The following is a 15,309-nucleotide window of genomic DNA, read 5'->3' as shown; positions in this document are numbered from 1 at the left end:
TGGCGCGGTGATTTCGAAAATGACTGGTCCCTTGTAAATTTAAGAATACATTTTTCTCGATTGCTTTGTTCATGAGTATTGAACGTGTTGGGACTGTTAGCTGGAGATGTGTTGACATTTTCTGCAAATCGGGGTCAGGGCTTTCAATAGTCGCTGAAGACTTCATCGCCCTAGGCCTTTTTTTTATAAACTCTCCGGAAGTTTATCAATCGAACATGAAGGAGATCATGCAAAAAATTAATAAAATGGGCGTAAACAGCAATTTATAGTTTTTTCTCGAGGTGAGGCAAACGGTTTTTCAAAAAAACAGGGAAATCCCTCAATATTCTCAATTTCCAATCGTTTAATTCTCAATTAATCGACAATTCCATATGACTTCGTGATAATTATTCATATTTTCGTCTGAAAATTCAAATTTTCCCGGAAAATTACAGGGAAACCCCAAATTAATTCGTCAATTAATTCCGAGAGTTTCTATTCCTTCCGAAATATTTTTAATATTTCAATTCCTCAAAATTCTTTCATAACTTTGCAGTTAATTTCATTTCGGAAATCAGGAAATAGTTGACTTTCCTAGGAGAAGTGAAAATTGCGTTAATTTTCAGGGAATATTCATAATTTTTCACTGTGTCAGTGTAATTTACCGGAAAATTCTGTAATTTCTTCTATCAGTGTAAACATAGTGTAGAGTTGTGACGTAAATATTGCCTGCGGTAATAGATTCGCAATGACTACACAATACAATTGCACCTTGAGCTGGTCAGTATCTGGCATTTCGCCTGAGATCTACATAACGGTTGCTCTCGTGTTGACAGATCATCGGCCAAGGTTTCTCATTAATAACTAGATACAATTACAATTCTTTGGGGGAGGGGGGGGGGGATGGGAATCTAAAGGTTCCCTCATTAATTGAATACGTAATTACTAATGCCTGATCATCTGCCTGATCGACGAAGGCTCATACTCAATCCAAAATTAATTCTCAAATTAAATAAAAAAATAAATAATAAACTAAATTGCAAAAATGTCCTGAGACCTTACTCTTTGCATCTGAAAATAATTATTCTCCACAATTAAATCACTTTAAATCACAAAATGACGAAAATTTTTTATCATTTTTGGGGCCTTCATTCATTCAATTAGTCAATTTATTTAGGTTTTTTCGGAGTCAGGGCCAGACCCTTTCGATTGTTGTTTACACTGATTTTACCACGAACGTGGGATTTCAGGGCCGAGTAGAAACTAAAATAATGGTAAACAAACGCGAGGAATTATAAATATCTCTCATTCGGATTTTCAGTGATTTTTTTTGGACATTTATATTTGAGTTCCAATCGGATAGTAAATGATTATATGAAAAATTTTGGAATTACTTCGCCCCTTTTATCATTTCAATTTTTGTGGCAATTTTTATTTTCCTTTGGGTGATTTTATCCGCTGTCGCGGATTATTAAAAGGGCGCGAGTTGGGGTGGGTAATTAGGGGGGCAAGGAGGGGTTGATTGATGTCTCGTTTAACCTCATTTCGATGAAAAAGGGTGGGGACCGATGGCACTCAGGTCGACTTGTATAAGGAAATTCTCGGTTGAAGGCATGAGGAATTGCGAAACTGTTTACCTGCTACATTCAAGGATGAAGAATTACATGATTTGTAGAATAATAGAGACATGCCTCCACTCGTTTATTTGATACCTGTTTTATTGCTGGGAATACCGAATTTTTGGGTCAAGCTAGACAAAATATTCTTCGGCTTATTCCAATAGAAAAAATTATTTATCAATTCCTCGCACATTAAATTAACTTTTTTTCGAATTTAAATTGATTTGACAATTGGATAAATAATTATTGATGGATTAAGCAATGATTAATGATCAATTCATGAAAAGCAATGGGAAAATATGATTATTATTTGCGAATTTGTTTGAAGATTTAAAGACGCGAATTAAAGATGGAAATGTCGGGATTAGAGACAATAGTTATGACTGGTATTCATGAAGAGGTACGCAAAAAATTGTTCCACGTGTCGCCAATGTGACTGATAACTCCCCCCTCCAGGGAATCTTATCACAAAAAAAATAAATAACTCTATCCGGAAGACAGCGCAGCACAATGGAACACGGAAATAAATATAAATTTTTTTTTTCGGGCCTCGGCCAATCCGCGCAGTATTTTGGACTATCAAAAGATTTTATTTAAATTCCTAGCGACTATGTTTGCTTTTACGGATCAGTTTTTCATTTGCTCGTGGATATTACACACGTGTCCATTATTATTTGATTTTCGGTGCTTTTTTCCAAATTGAGGATTTTGTTTATAAAAAGGCAATGGTTATTATGAATTTCTGTTCAGTGATAAGACTCGCGGGTAATCCAGGAAATTCAGGTGAATATTCTTTTGAGTTCTTGATTAATTCCATTAAAAATCACAATTTCGATCATTTCACCGTTCCATTGAATTTCCACGTAATTTTCCTATTGAAAATTCACAGAAAAAATTATAAAACCGTCAATATCAATTATTCCATCAAAATCCAAATAACTGTACATTGCGTGTTAAATTCTCGATCAAAATCCCATCAAAAAACCCCCAAAAAATCCGGATTTTCCGGGAATCTCACAAGAGCCTAAGAATTCCCCGCGGAATCCGCGCAATTCCGCGTAATTCCTCATAACCCCATAATCCCTGAATTAATTTTTTTCCTCTCAACCCAAAGGAGAAAAAAAAAATAATCTGATGGTAAAATCAATCGGAATGTTTCATGACTTGCAAGAACAACAAATCGTGTGTGTGTGGATTTGGGCACAACCCGGCGTTTAAGGAATAAGGAATAAAATAATGTCTGGGGGTGGTGGGAGGCAGGGTGAAGGGGGAGAGAAGGGGAGGGGGGTCGAGAGGTGTTTTTTTTTTTTTTTAAACGAATGGTAAAGGCAAACGCAACAGTTTAGAGCGAAGTGTTACGTCAGTGAAAGTGTTATGCCAATGTGGGCCGAGGCTAACCTGTGAGTATGTCCTGTCTCTGTGCGCGCGCGCAATCCATACGCGTAGTAATACATACGGAATAATGTGTACTTGCAAGTGGTATTATGCCTTCGGCTTTATTTTTTTTTAATTTTTCTTCGTTTTAAAAATTTTTTTTTCAATTCTCTTTTTATTTTGTCAAAACGATTACGTCGACTTATTGCACTCCATGACTTGAGTTTTGCATTGAACACCTCAATTTTCCCCCTGTCGAGAGTATCTTTGGGGGGTAGGGAGGGAGGGAGGGGGGGAGGGGCACCTCTCGATTAATATTTTGCATCGCAATATGCATGAATTATCGGAGACACGTGCGACACAGATTCACACGGAAATTGATTTGCGATGGGGGCGGGGAGGGTTAATTAGGAATTGAGGAAAATTGGCTAAGTGGAATTTCAGTGGTGATTTCTTGGTTTGGAGGTTTTTTTTTGGGGGTTCAATATGGTATCTTATTCGGGAAAATCGGTTTGTTGCGAGTCGGAGATATTCGGTATTTTATTTTTTTTACACTTTTTTCGGTTGAAGGTATAATAATTTCAGCGGTTTCTAGGGGGTTTCTGGGATAATTCGATTAGGCGATTGGTGACTGGTGTATTCTGGTTGATGTATGTAAGGAGCCATTGATCCATCTGCATATTGATCGATGGTACATTTTTGAACTACTCTAAACCGATGGTGGTGGGTGATAATTTTCCATTGTACATGCGCTCCGGGGGTACATTGTGGGCGACACTTGACGTGTCTATACTGAAATTCCAACCTTCCCCCTCAGGGGCTGATTAATAAGTCGTCGAGACTCGATTCTCCTCGAGTTTTATAAACCGAGGGAATGGATTTTGTCTGGGTCGTGAGAGAACTATGAATGGAAATATGACTCGGTTTATTGATCTCAGCTCCATCATCGCTCTTGGATTATTCGTTATTCATGTGCAGGTGGCTTTGTTACATTATTCTGGGTGAAGTTGCTTTAATCAGTCGCTGCATTAAATGTTGCTAATTAATGTCTAATGCTCGTCTATCGATCGAGCTGATAATCCCCGGGAAGGTAGATAAATTGTGTCTCAAATATCCAATGACGTTTTTCTTCAACCAAATTTCATGAATTATTAAAAACTCTAGAATTCAATTGAGAACATGAGTTCAATTATGACAGAAATGAATATTACATCGGATTTTGTCCAGGCAATGATTTAAAAGACTCTTTTATCTTCTTTTAAATTAATTTTGAAGTAGAATCTTTAATCGTTGGTTATTGAAATCAAAAGACAGGTCGTTCTCAACATATCGAAATTCGATCACCGACACATAAATTAAAATTCCCTCTATCTTTAGAGCTGTGAAATATTGAAATCAATTGTCGAATCCATGGGGTATCAGGAAAGTTTAATGAAGTCTCTGAAAAATTCATGTTTTTTCGTTCACTTCCATCAATAAAAGTGAGAATTGATTTGAAAAATTAGTCTCTCATCAGACCTCTCTCAAAACAATTCCTAATTATTGTTCTCTATTTATCCCCTAGTAATGCTCGATTACCTCTGACTATTTATCGAATTTCTCTCGAATAACCAAAAATAAAATGGAAAAAATCTGAATTTCCCCTCAAAGCGCCGGTTATTTCCCCGACCATCCAACCCTTCTATCCAAAAATAATTGCCAACCCCCAAATTATCCCAAATACTCTCAATTACCCCTGCCTCCCGACTGTCTCGACACAGACAGAATTTCACCGTAAAATCGACACGATTTTATTTAAAAAAAAAAAAAGACCCTGAAGACGTGCTGTCACTCGACTCGCCATTGTCCGGTGTTTTATTAATTTCCCTTTTATTCCTCTTTTTTTTTTTTCCTTTCTCCCCCTTCAGACGGTTCAATAATGCCTGATATATCCTCTCCCCACTGCATAAAAGTTGATACAGTCTCCACCTCCGACAGAGGCTTCGACGCTCACGATAATTTCGCAAGTTTTTCACGATGAAAATTACATGAAGCGAGTCGGTATGGACGATCCAACCAGTGGGAAGAATCACAAGTATGGAAAAGGAAAGGGACCCTGTTGTAGCATCCAGGGGGGTGGGGGGTACAGAGGGGGTCAGGCTTTCTGTCCTGTACCGAATTATCATGTCTGAGTGAACTTCGATCACACAGGGTTCTCCGTATCTATGATGCACCCCAAGGCTGGGTATTTACCCCCTTTTCCTCCCTTTGCTTTCCCCTTTTCTCTATCCCTCCCTTAACCATCCCCTTCCGCCCCCGCCCTTTTCTCTACCACGAGACACCCTTTTACGACGAATAAACATCAATTGAAAAACGAGAAAATAGTGGATATCGTTGTGTAAATGACCCTTTGATCACCGCCATTTTTTGCCTAGTTTTTTGCGCAATTGTTTATAATAATAGATGGGTGGAAAAAAATTTTATGAGGACTGAAGGGCGATAGGGCGGAAGGGTGAGAGGGTGATAGGGTTGGAGGCGGTGGTTCGTGAAAATTACGGGAATTAATTATTTTAAATAATTAATTAATTGATCATTATTATTACTTGAATTATGAATTTTTGATTTATTTGAAATTTTTGGAATATTTGGATCATTTTTTCTTTCAACCGTTAATTTTCCAGACTCAAGGATAATTAACAAAAATTTTTAATTGCACTTATCGCGTTTTACAAATTGGCTACCGATATCCATTTTCGATAATAAATTAACAGTACACATCCAAAAGGTCATTCTGCTCATAATTTACCCTCCACCGCGTGCCGTTTGTCCCACTCTATTTTATTTTATTCATAAAAAATTACACTTAACGGTAATTGTCATTTATTAAAGCCCGACGAGCCGAAAGAAAACCCAAAAAATCTCACGTCTCAAAAATAAAATGTACATTCCCTACAGCACATCGGTTCAATCAATAAATATAAAAAAAAAAATTCGATAATGCCTCCCCTGAATAAATGAATTCATCCTCATTAAATCTTACGCCAATCACCCCAATTTCATGATTAAATCCGAGATATTTCGAAGCTCACCTCGCGGTCCTTATAATAAATCGTCTAGACGGTTTTTCGTTGCGATCCACTTCGATGTTAATGCAAATGAACTCGAGAGTTCAACGTACAAAATTGATTTCTCCAGGTTACATCCCAAATTATCCGCTCACCTCATCACCCCTTCATCTCCCACCCACCCTATAACACCCCCTTTCATTCCCATTTTTTTTTTTCTCATTGAATTTTCGCGGGTAATGATGATACACAAATAGTCGATAAATCGTGATAAATAGATTGCGCTTTCCGCTATCGCATGCAATCCGCTCTACACGCACTGTGTCAAGGCCCTCTGGCACACGCTCGATGTTAATAGAATCGTAGAGAATGGCCAGGGGGGTGATAAGGGGATGCAGGGGGGAGGGAAGGGAGGCAGTTAAGGGGGGCATCATTCCTCACTACCGCGTATAGTCAGGTTGTCGCGGAGGGAATAATCGGTTTCACATGAGAAAACGGAACTCTAGAGAAATCTATTTATTTATTAACCCGTCTCTCCACGACCCAATTCTTACGTAATTGTTTATATTCATATTTGTTTTTGTTTATTCGTGAGGCATTCGAAATATTTATGAGTTTAAATTTTTCGGACTTTTATTGAAAAATTGAAAAATCATGTGAAATATCGGATGTTAATTGGTTCATGTTATGTTGCCGTTATTAGTGGAATAATTTTAATTAGAAGGTTTTTGGAAGAATTGATTTAAGTCGAGGGTTAACGATTTTATGTCAGAGGAAATTCTAACCGATACGAATCGAATTGTTTTATGAAAGGAAACGGACGGGGTATTTTATGTCTGCGGTTAATTTAATGTTTCAATTCCTCATTTTATTGATTAGATATATCAAGTAATCATTTTAGTTTCTATAAATTCATTTGAATTCATTGATCGATTTTTATAATTCTGGAAATTAGTTTCGGGTTTTTCGTTCTGGATTTTTTGGTGTGATTTGAACCTTATGATTTTCGATTTCGTTTAGGACTTTGAGGATTACGGAAAAATGAAACATGAGAGAATTCTCGATTCACGGAGAATTTCTTGGGAAGACGTAAAAAGAAACGAGGGAAGATTTCCACTGGGCATCCGGGATAAGTAGAGCCATTTGAGTCGACGGGATAGGGGGAAAAAAAATCGGCAACTCTGTCGCGACGTTGCCCCAACCCTCCCACCTGATTTTATATATTGTGTCTCGGTTTTGTCGAGTTTTGGAGGTTAGGTGAGGGTCGTAGTGAGGGTGCTTTGCTCCCCATCAAGGTCGTCTGGGTCGCTCCTATCGATTTTACGGTTCTCGCCCTTTACTTTTCCTCAATACATACCAAAGGGATATATTTCATATCCTGAGGAAAGGTCACGAAAGCCATTAATTTCAACAATTAATACCACATTTGCCATTAAATGCAAATAACCAAAAAATAACTTATCAACCAAAAAAAACCACTTCCCACTCAGAATAAAAATCAAACCTATTTTTTTTCACTACATATCAAATTTTTCAATACTGAAAATTCCCGAGAAAATATTAATCATAAATTGGGAATAAAATCGAAATTTTATTATAAATTTGGGACTGATAAATAATGACAATATTTCCAGAATAAACATTATGATTGATAATCTATATTTATTCAATTTACGATTCCAATTTAGATAAGATTTTCATTTTCAAAGTGTCTCAGAGATTTGACTAATAATTTGAACTTGAATAGAAGTGGAATTTAAAAAATGGTGAAATAGATAAAATAGCTGTCGAGTATTTGTAATTTGATTAGATTCTAGACAATTCTAAACCGATAAAATTCAAATATAACCCAACATCCTTCCTCCATTTATAATAAAGGGTTCTACCATTTGGTACGTAATCCACTTATTCACTGAGCTTGAAAAAATTTGTCCCCCCACGTGGGCATGTAGGCACATGGAAATGGTATAGAGGGGTTTTCATGTCGACAATCTACGGTGCATTCGCGTGGCAATAATTGGTCCTGTCCCTTCAAAGTACCGTATTCATTTCCGATCGCTTGGATAACTGCCACTTGCTCGTACGATATAAAATAACTCACCCCTCGTTGACGTAGAAAAGGAAAATAGCATCTCCTTCACTACCAGCAAGTGCAATCGCTCGTTTTTTTTATTCTCCTCTGCGTTTAATTCCAATGTTCAGGGTAATGGGGAGGTGAATAGTATATTATCGAGGTGAATCGTTACTGAAGGTTGCAGCAGGTTTTCTTTTCATCGGTTTGAATGATGCCTTTTTTTCTCTTGTTTTTATCGAAAGTTCATTCATGCGACGGCATTGGAAATTAATTTTTGGTGATCAATGCGCGTAAATTGTTTCAGAGGAATTTTAAATGGTTGAATGCAATAATTTATATCTATTTCTGAATTTAATTCGCTTTTCTAATTGTTAGAAAAATAAATGCCGCGGAAAATAAGGCATGAGTATTTTGAATTTTTACGGATTTCTTCGAGTTTTAGTGACGCCTGATGGCATTTAGCAAAATTTTCATTAAGATCATTTTTATCGGCCGTTTTTCACTTTGTAAAAAAGGTTCAACGAAAAATTTTTATTTTTATCTTCATTTATCGTATAAATGCATTTTGTGCATTTTTTAATCGCAAAATCAAGATAAATTTTGCTGGATCCCCCGGGGGTGCGTCTGCTGGTTGCAAGAGTCTCATTGTTAGCCGGATTTTTGCGGAATTATTCGTCATTTCTACACCTCAAAACGTTGGAATAATTTGAGTGGGTGGTTACCGTCTAGACGCACATCCCAAGGGGTTGAGAAAGTCTGAGCGTAAAAAGTTGAGGGTTGGGATACGACGAACTCGAGGATGAGATTTGTGTACTGTGGTTCGTTCTAGCCGGTGAACAACAGTGAAACTTATTCGATAATTCCTCAAGGTCACGGTCGTTGGTGGTTTCCTACCCCTAGAGATTCTGTTTTTGTTGACGTCTGACAAACGCTGAATCTCTCTACTGTCTCGAGTTGTTTTTTCTTTGTCTACTCAATCGACTCCCTCATTATGTTTGGAGGACGTTGCGTCACTTCCGCGAGTGGTCAATCGACCGGAAAGATGATTAAAAAATAATTAATATTAATGAGAACTCGAGGGCGCAGTGACACTGATGAGGTATCGATCAATTACAACTGATTTCCATGTCACAATTTTTTCATTCAAAATTCAATCTCAAATACCGGGCAAACCACTGATCCGATTTCAACGAGCCCCTTCTCATTGTAAACTCTCAAAAAGCCTCTTCAAAATAAAATAAAAAATCTCAAATTTCACTTAGCGGTTCTCGAGATATCGATCATCGAAAGGGGATCGTCTTTCACTTTCACCCGAATCGGAGTCGTTCGCTAATTCCACGATTACCTCTTCAATGACTCGTTCTACGAGAAAGAGTGTCTGACCCTTTTTGGTAGAGTATGAAATTTCGAATGAAAAACTCCTATGAAGTTTTGGTGTACCGCAAGTCGGAGTTGAATTAACGGGACTTGTACCCCAGGAATTAAATCGCGATACATTAGCGCCTGATGTTGAGCCCCTAATTGATTAAATCAATCGCGATCATTATTCAATTATTCGCGATGTAACTAGACCTCGACGGTATGCATTGATAGACTGGTGGTGAATGATGAGGGGTGTGAAGGGGTTTTTCGTGAGTTTCCATAACCTTGACCCTGGGCGGATCGATCGGCCCAGGGTATCCTGGCAGTCGCCATGGATACGGCCCATGGTTTTGCCATGATGGTTGTTGCCCTAGCATCCCAAACACGCACTTCTCTCCCACGTTACTCACCACGACCTTCAAACTTGTCCACCTCGAGAATATACGTAATTTTATATATATATTTTCATCCTTACTCTCGTGGCAGCCCTTATCGCATTTCTTCATTGCCCCACCCGCAGTTCCATCATTATTTTTTTCCGATTACACCTTCACGTCGTCTGTCATAATCCAGACAATAACCCGCCGGTATTTGTTTCACGGAAAATATGAGGGTCTCAAGAAATCGAATGAATAGGTTAGAAAATCATCAAAATAGGGCTGTCATCTGGTTGCGTGATGCATGTCATTTGACCTAACCTTTTTGTCACGTCAATTTGTCGAGCCATTTCTGAACCTACCTTAACCCCCCCAGGAGTGAGTACTCCCCTTCGTCATCTCCCTCAGAAAAAAAAAGCAACAATGGGTCCTTCCGAAAGTAAATAAACAAGGTCACCTTGGCTGGATTGACACAAGCCCTCGTACATTGTTCGGTATGAGGTAGGTCAAGAGGGCATTGGGGGAAGGTTTTGTCCAACGAATTTCATGGATCCGACGATTACACCCTCTCGTCTATTTTTTTTTTTTCTTCCCTCCGACCGAGAAAAAATTCGGTGGCTGGATTTTCAGGGGCTGGAAAAGGTCTACTTTGGCAAGTTCAAGGACGACCACGCCCTGTCTGGCACTCTCGATCATCCCCCAACGCCTCCACCAATTTTTTTCCTCAACGTTTGTTCAGCTTATCACGAATTATTCCATCAGTATTTAATCGTTTCCATTTTTGGGGGACACAGGGGTTTTCAATATTTTTATTCAGAATTCTCAATCGTTTCTGTCACTTTCTCATGAGAAACTTCCGATACTTTCTCGAAAATTAATATTTCCTCTTCAAAAAATCTCGACGATGTCGATTCATCGAAACGTATTGATTTATGGAATAGAATCCATTTTTTAAATTGATAATTACCATTTCTTAATTGTAAAATAAATTATTATCGCGAATTTTCCAAGTTGTGGAAATGAGAATTTCCCCACGCGTTGTCGTGCCATTTTTCAAAGCAATTTTAATTGTTAAAAATTGCTTTTTTGCCGTCTTGAGCTGTTTTACCTCTTCTGAATTGTCGATAGCGTCCCATTGAATCGCGAGAAAATTGATAATGTCTTGTGGTCCAATCGGAGCGAGGTCAGAGGGTCTCTGTGATGCACTTAATTCGATAACAACTTCCACACAATTTTTTATTCCCCACCGACTAAGTAAGTTGTTTCCGTTAATGGAAGATAAAAAATCAGTGAATTACCGATAAACTGCGTTATTAGTGATAAATCGAGGGGATCGCTAAAAGGTCGTGTTATCGAGTTTGGAGGAGAAAGGAATTGTTGAGGGAAAAAAAAAACGAATTAAATTGTTGAAGATGCTCCTGCGTGAGTTAACGAAAGCGTTGAGATGCAGTGAGAGTTGTTGAAAATTATCAGAACACATCGTTCGTCGGTTAATCGTTATGAATTTGGTATTTTCACGGTTTCAATCTCTCATTTTATGCTGAAGGGATTTAATCAACAACATTCGGAGAAATTCAATCTCAGGAATTTATGTGGAGTCGTCCAGTTGGAAAAATTTCTTCTACACTTTTCTGGGAAAGAGTTTTCTTGACAGGTCGTTTCATCTTTTTTTTGTCAATTTTTCGGATGATCCTGTTAAATCACGAGTCCATTAGTATGTGAAAACATTTGTAATTTCATTTGAACCTCGATTATTTCATATTCCATAAAAATTAAAGAAATCCATGAAAATTTACAATTTCATAGAAACATCTCAAAGTCTATTAAGAGACTGAAATAATTTTCTAATTAATTCAATTTATCCATTATTGTAATTAATACATTCTTTCGGTCATTCATTTTCACTGGAAAAAATCTGTACAATTTCCAATGATTTAAAATCGAATTTCCACTCTAATAATCTCGTAATTAATTTTTTTTTGCGTGAAAAAAAAAGAAAAAAAAAATTGCAATAGATTGTGCGATATTAAGGGAAATGGGCTGGAGACTGAAATTACCTCATCCTGTCTCACCACTGATTTGTGGACATATAAAAAAAAGGTTCACCTCTTCAAGGCTCGGGGTATAGATTTATTTTTAACTCCACCATTACCCGTTGATTTTTCACCATCGTATCTCGTATTTCCGCTTCTTCGAAGAATGTACGAGAAAAGAGTTTATCTGGGCTCGTCTTGGCGGTGGTGAAGGTATCGATCCGGATCTCGGTGTAGGTACTGAGGCTAAATTACATACTCGAGTGATCGTAAAGTGGCCAAGTACCCGAGGCCTTCAAGGTGCTCTGTAACAACTTGTTGAAACATTGTCTGATTCTTGTCCAGTCGGTTGAGTCTCTAGACAATGATACCTCTGACCAATAGATTCCATTGGATTATTCAATATATTATTTGGGTACCTGTTATTGAGAAATTTTGGATGCTATGGATTCGGAATTTTTCGAACGGGCGAATTTTTTCCTCTTCATTTCCATTTCCAATCGACTCATTTTTCTCTATTATAAATAATAGCTCGAATCTCTTAATATTCTAGTTACAGAGTAATTTTTAATTGAATTCCAATTAAAAACGATTTTTCATGTTGAATTATAATTGATTTTTCGATGAAAGCTAGAATTTTCCACCAGTGAAATTGCGGTCAAATGAATATTTAATTTGATTGAGTCGTAATCGTAATGTTTTTTACTCGGGATTTGAACGAGTAACTAGTTTGAAATACCAAGTGCATCCCTTGAGGCTGAGATTCACAAATCCAATTCGATTTACCGATTTATCCCGGCGTTCGTCTGCGACGCAGATAAAACCCCGGGGAAAAGTCTAGCTGCCTAAGGGGAAATTTAGCGAAATCCTTCGGAGGGGAAAACTGTTTGTCGGCGGAAGGAAAAGTCTGGGGTTGGGATAGGGCGTTTACTCCAGAAGGTCGTGGAAAGGACGAATAATCCGGTAGGCGTAGGTCAGCAGCCACCTACGCACGAATTTATTTTTTAAATCAATACCAACCCCTATTTTTCGTCTAGACCCACCCAATCCCAATCAACGTATTCAAATATCCACCCCTCCACCAAAAAATAATGAAAAATTCCCCCACAAACTTACACATCTATAAAACTATCAATTTTCAAATTTCAATTTCCAAAAATCGGTTCCATCATAATAATTCTCAATTAATAATCACATATCAATAATTATCTCAGACTGAATCAATAATTCAATTACCTAATTACTAATTAAATAATCATTAATCACTGAAAAAATGTCTTTTTTCATTTCCATTCGCTAATCGATGGAATTTTCATGTGCATGAGGACAAATCACAAAGAAAAAAATTATAAAAAATTGTTAAGTGATAATTAAATGACAATAATTATGATGAGGGGGAATATATAATCGTTGGGGACTGGAGTGAATACCGAAGTTTATCGGTGTAACGAGGCAGCAAAAGATGACGAGGAGGGATTGCTTTCGACGGGCTTTTCGCTATTTTTATTGACTACCTCTTCTAGTCTCCCGGTGCACGTCAAACCACTCGTGAGAATTCTATTAGTAAAAGGGGTGGGGAGAGGTGGGAGGAAGGGGGGGGGGGCAAGTAGATGTAATGCAGGGAAAACTTTAATGGTAAAATGCACGTACGCGTGTTGTTTGGGGGGGGTATTGGTGAGACTGGCTAAAGAGTAGGAAAATTCAGGTCGCGCCTTGACACACTTGCAATTACCACGTGCATCAGGCGTCAGGCGCATGCGCTGGAGGTGGGAGGGATAATACCCGAGTTCAAACAGACTTTTCGGTGGATTAATCCATATTTTTAACCCCGGTAATTACTTTAATTTTTCGCTTAATGACGATTTTCCTGGGAAACGTTGTGTTTTTCGCGATTATCTCGTTGGGGAGTGAAAATATGGGAAATGGTGGAAAGATATTTTTTGGGGGGCTGAAAATTTCCTATGAAAATGGTTCTGTATGTTTTTCGGTCAGATCGCCTGTTAATTGAGTAATTTAATGAAATGAGGCGTGATGAAATCGAATTTGTCAATGGGAAAAGGGGAAATTCTGGGAGAATTTTAAATGGAAAAATAGAGAGTTTGCTGAACACCGGTTTTAGGAATCTTTTCAGGGAAAGGAGGGAGTCGGGTGTTTTCATGGTCGTGAGGTGAGAAAAAAAAAATTGCCGGAGGAAAGAGAATTGGGGAGGGGACGAAATTGGGAGGAGGAATGGGTTTTCACTGTTGGCTCTTGATGAATTCACGCAATCCCTTCTCACGTGGAATCTCGTCGATACGTTTTCCTATTCTTTCATTTCACTTGAGAAATTGCGGTGTGCATTATTATACCCCAATTAGCCATAAAAATAAAGCGGTAAGAGGCAGGAGCCATGTATAAATATGCACTGAATTTCCCCAGTCGAACGGTTTTTTAGAACAATTATTATATTTTCCTTTTTGCGGGTGAATGTTTTTCGTGAAAATAGTGGCACTGCCATTTTTTCCATTAATCTACTTCCATTCGAGATGATTGAAGTGATGTTCAACTCCTGAAAATTTTCAGTTCCACCGATGCGATTTCCCCGCGGAAAATTTCATTTTAAACCCCTGAAAATCCCCTTCAAAATCAAATAAAAATCGTCAATTTTCACTTGGCCAATCCGGAGAAATCCCTCATGAAAAATCCCAGATTTCCCTCCAACTCATTCCCAAATTTTTCCATTTCTACAACATGATAAAAGCCGTTAAAATCGTCACCGACGTAAACGTCTCCTCGACGACCGATAAAAAGATCTCGTAAATCTCAATCAAATCAAAACCTAATTTAACAATCAAATAAACATCGAGACGTCGTCAATTCCGTAAATACCGTCAATCGTCCAATTTTTCACCGTTTGTCATGCGTTGGAAACTCGTGAATAAAATCCCCACACGCGATTCAACATCAAGTATAGGAAAAAAAAAATATATATCCACCGTTTGCATTTGTATTGGCTTATCTAGGCCATGGCTAGACGTGCGCTAGTGCGCGTATTCCCGTATGTGTGCATGGTTGCACATTATCAATACGAATCAACTCGCGATGGATTCCCAATACGTGTTGCCACTGATCCGCACTCTGTCATCGCGTGATACCGTACAATTGCAATTGGGTGGGTACATGTGTGAATTAAATCAGTACCGTAGAGTTGAAGGGTAACAAGTCGATTTCCCTAGTCGTCTTTTCCAGGAATATCTCTTAATCCAACAGAGATAGCGCAATTTTTCTAAGAACCTCTCTTATAGAATGACCCAATATCTACAAAAAAGGTTCTCACAAAAATATTGCCATCTCTCTCAGATTTCGAGATACTCAGCGTAAACTCAACTGCTCGCTGTATCCACCTGTTACCCTCTACATCTCCGTTGCTTTTCCCCCCTCCACTCCTCCTGGTAATGATTTTCGTCA

The 15,309-nt window shown here is 38.1% G+C and overlaps 1 protein-coding gene across 2 annotated transcripts in view; it reads left to right on the top strand.

The window, feature by feature from the left end:
* The window catches only part of LOC105271642 (Ecdysone-induced protein E74), a 76,016-nt gene that overhangs the window by 34,339 nt on the left and 26,368 nt on the right, over window positions 1-15,309 (top strand). The window lies entirely within an intron of this gene.

This window comes from Fopius arisanus, unplaced genomic scaffold, assembly GCF_000806365.1.
Source record: "Fopius arisanus strain USDA-PBARC FA_bdor unplaced genomic scaffold, ASM80636v1 scaffold00115, whole genome shotgun sequence".
Taxonomy (NCBI): domain Eukaryota; kingdom Metazoa; phylum Arthropoda; class Insecta; order Hymenoptera; family Braconidae; genus Fopius; species Fopius arisanus.
Note: the sequence above shows the minus strand (reverse complement) of the source record. Positions and strands in the feature narration are given on the sequence as shown.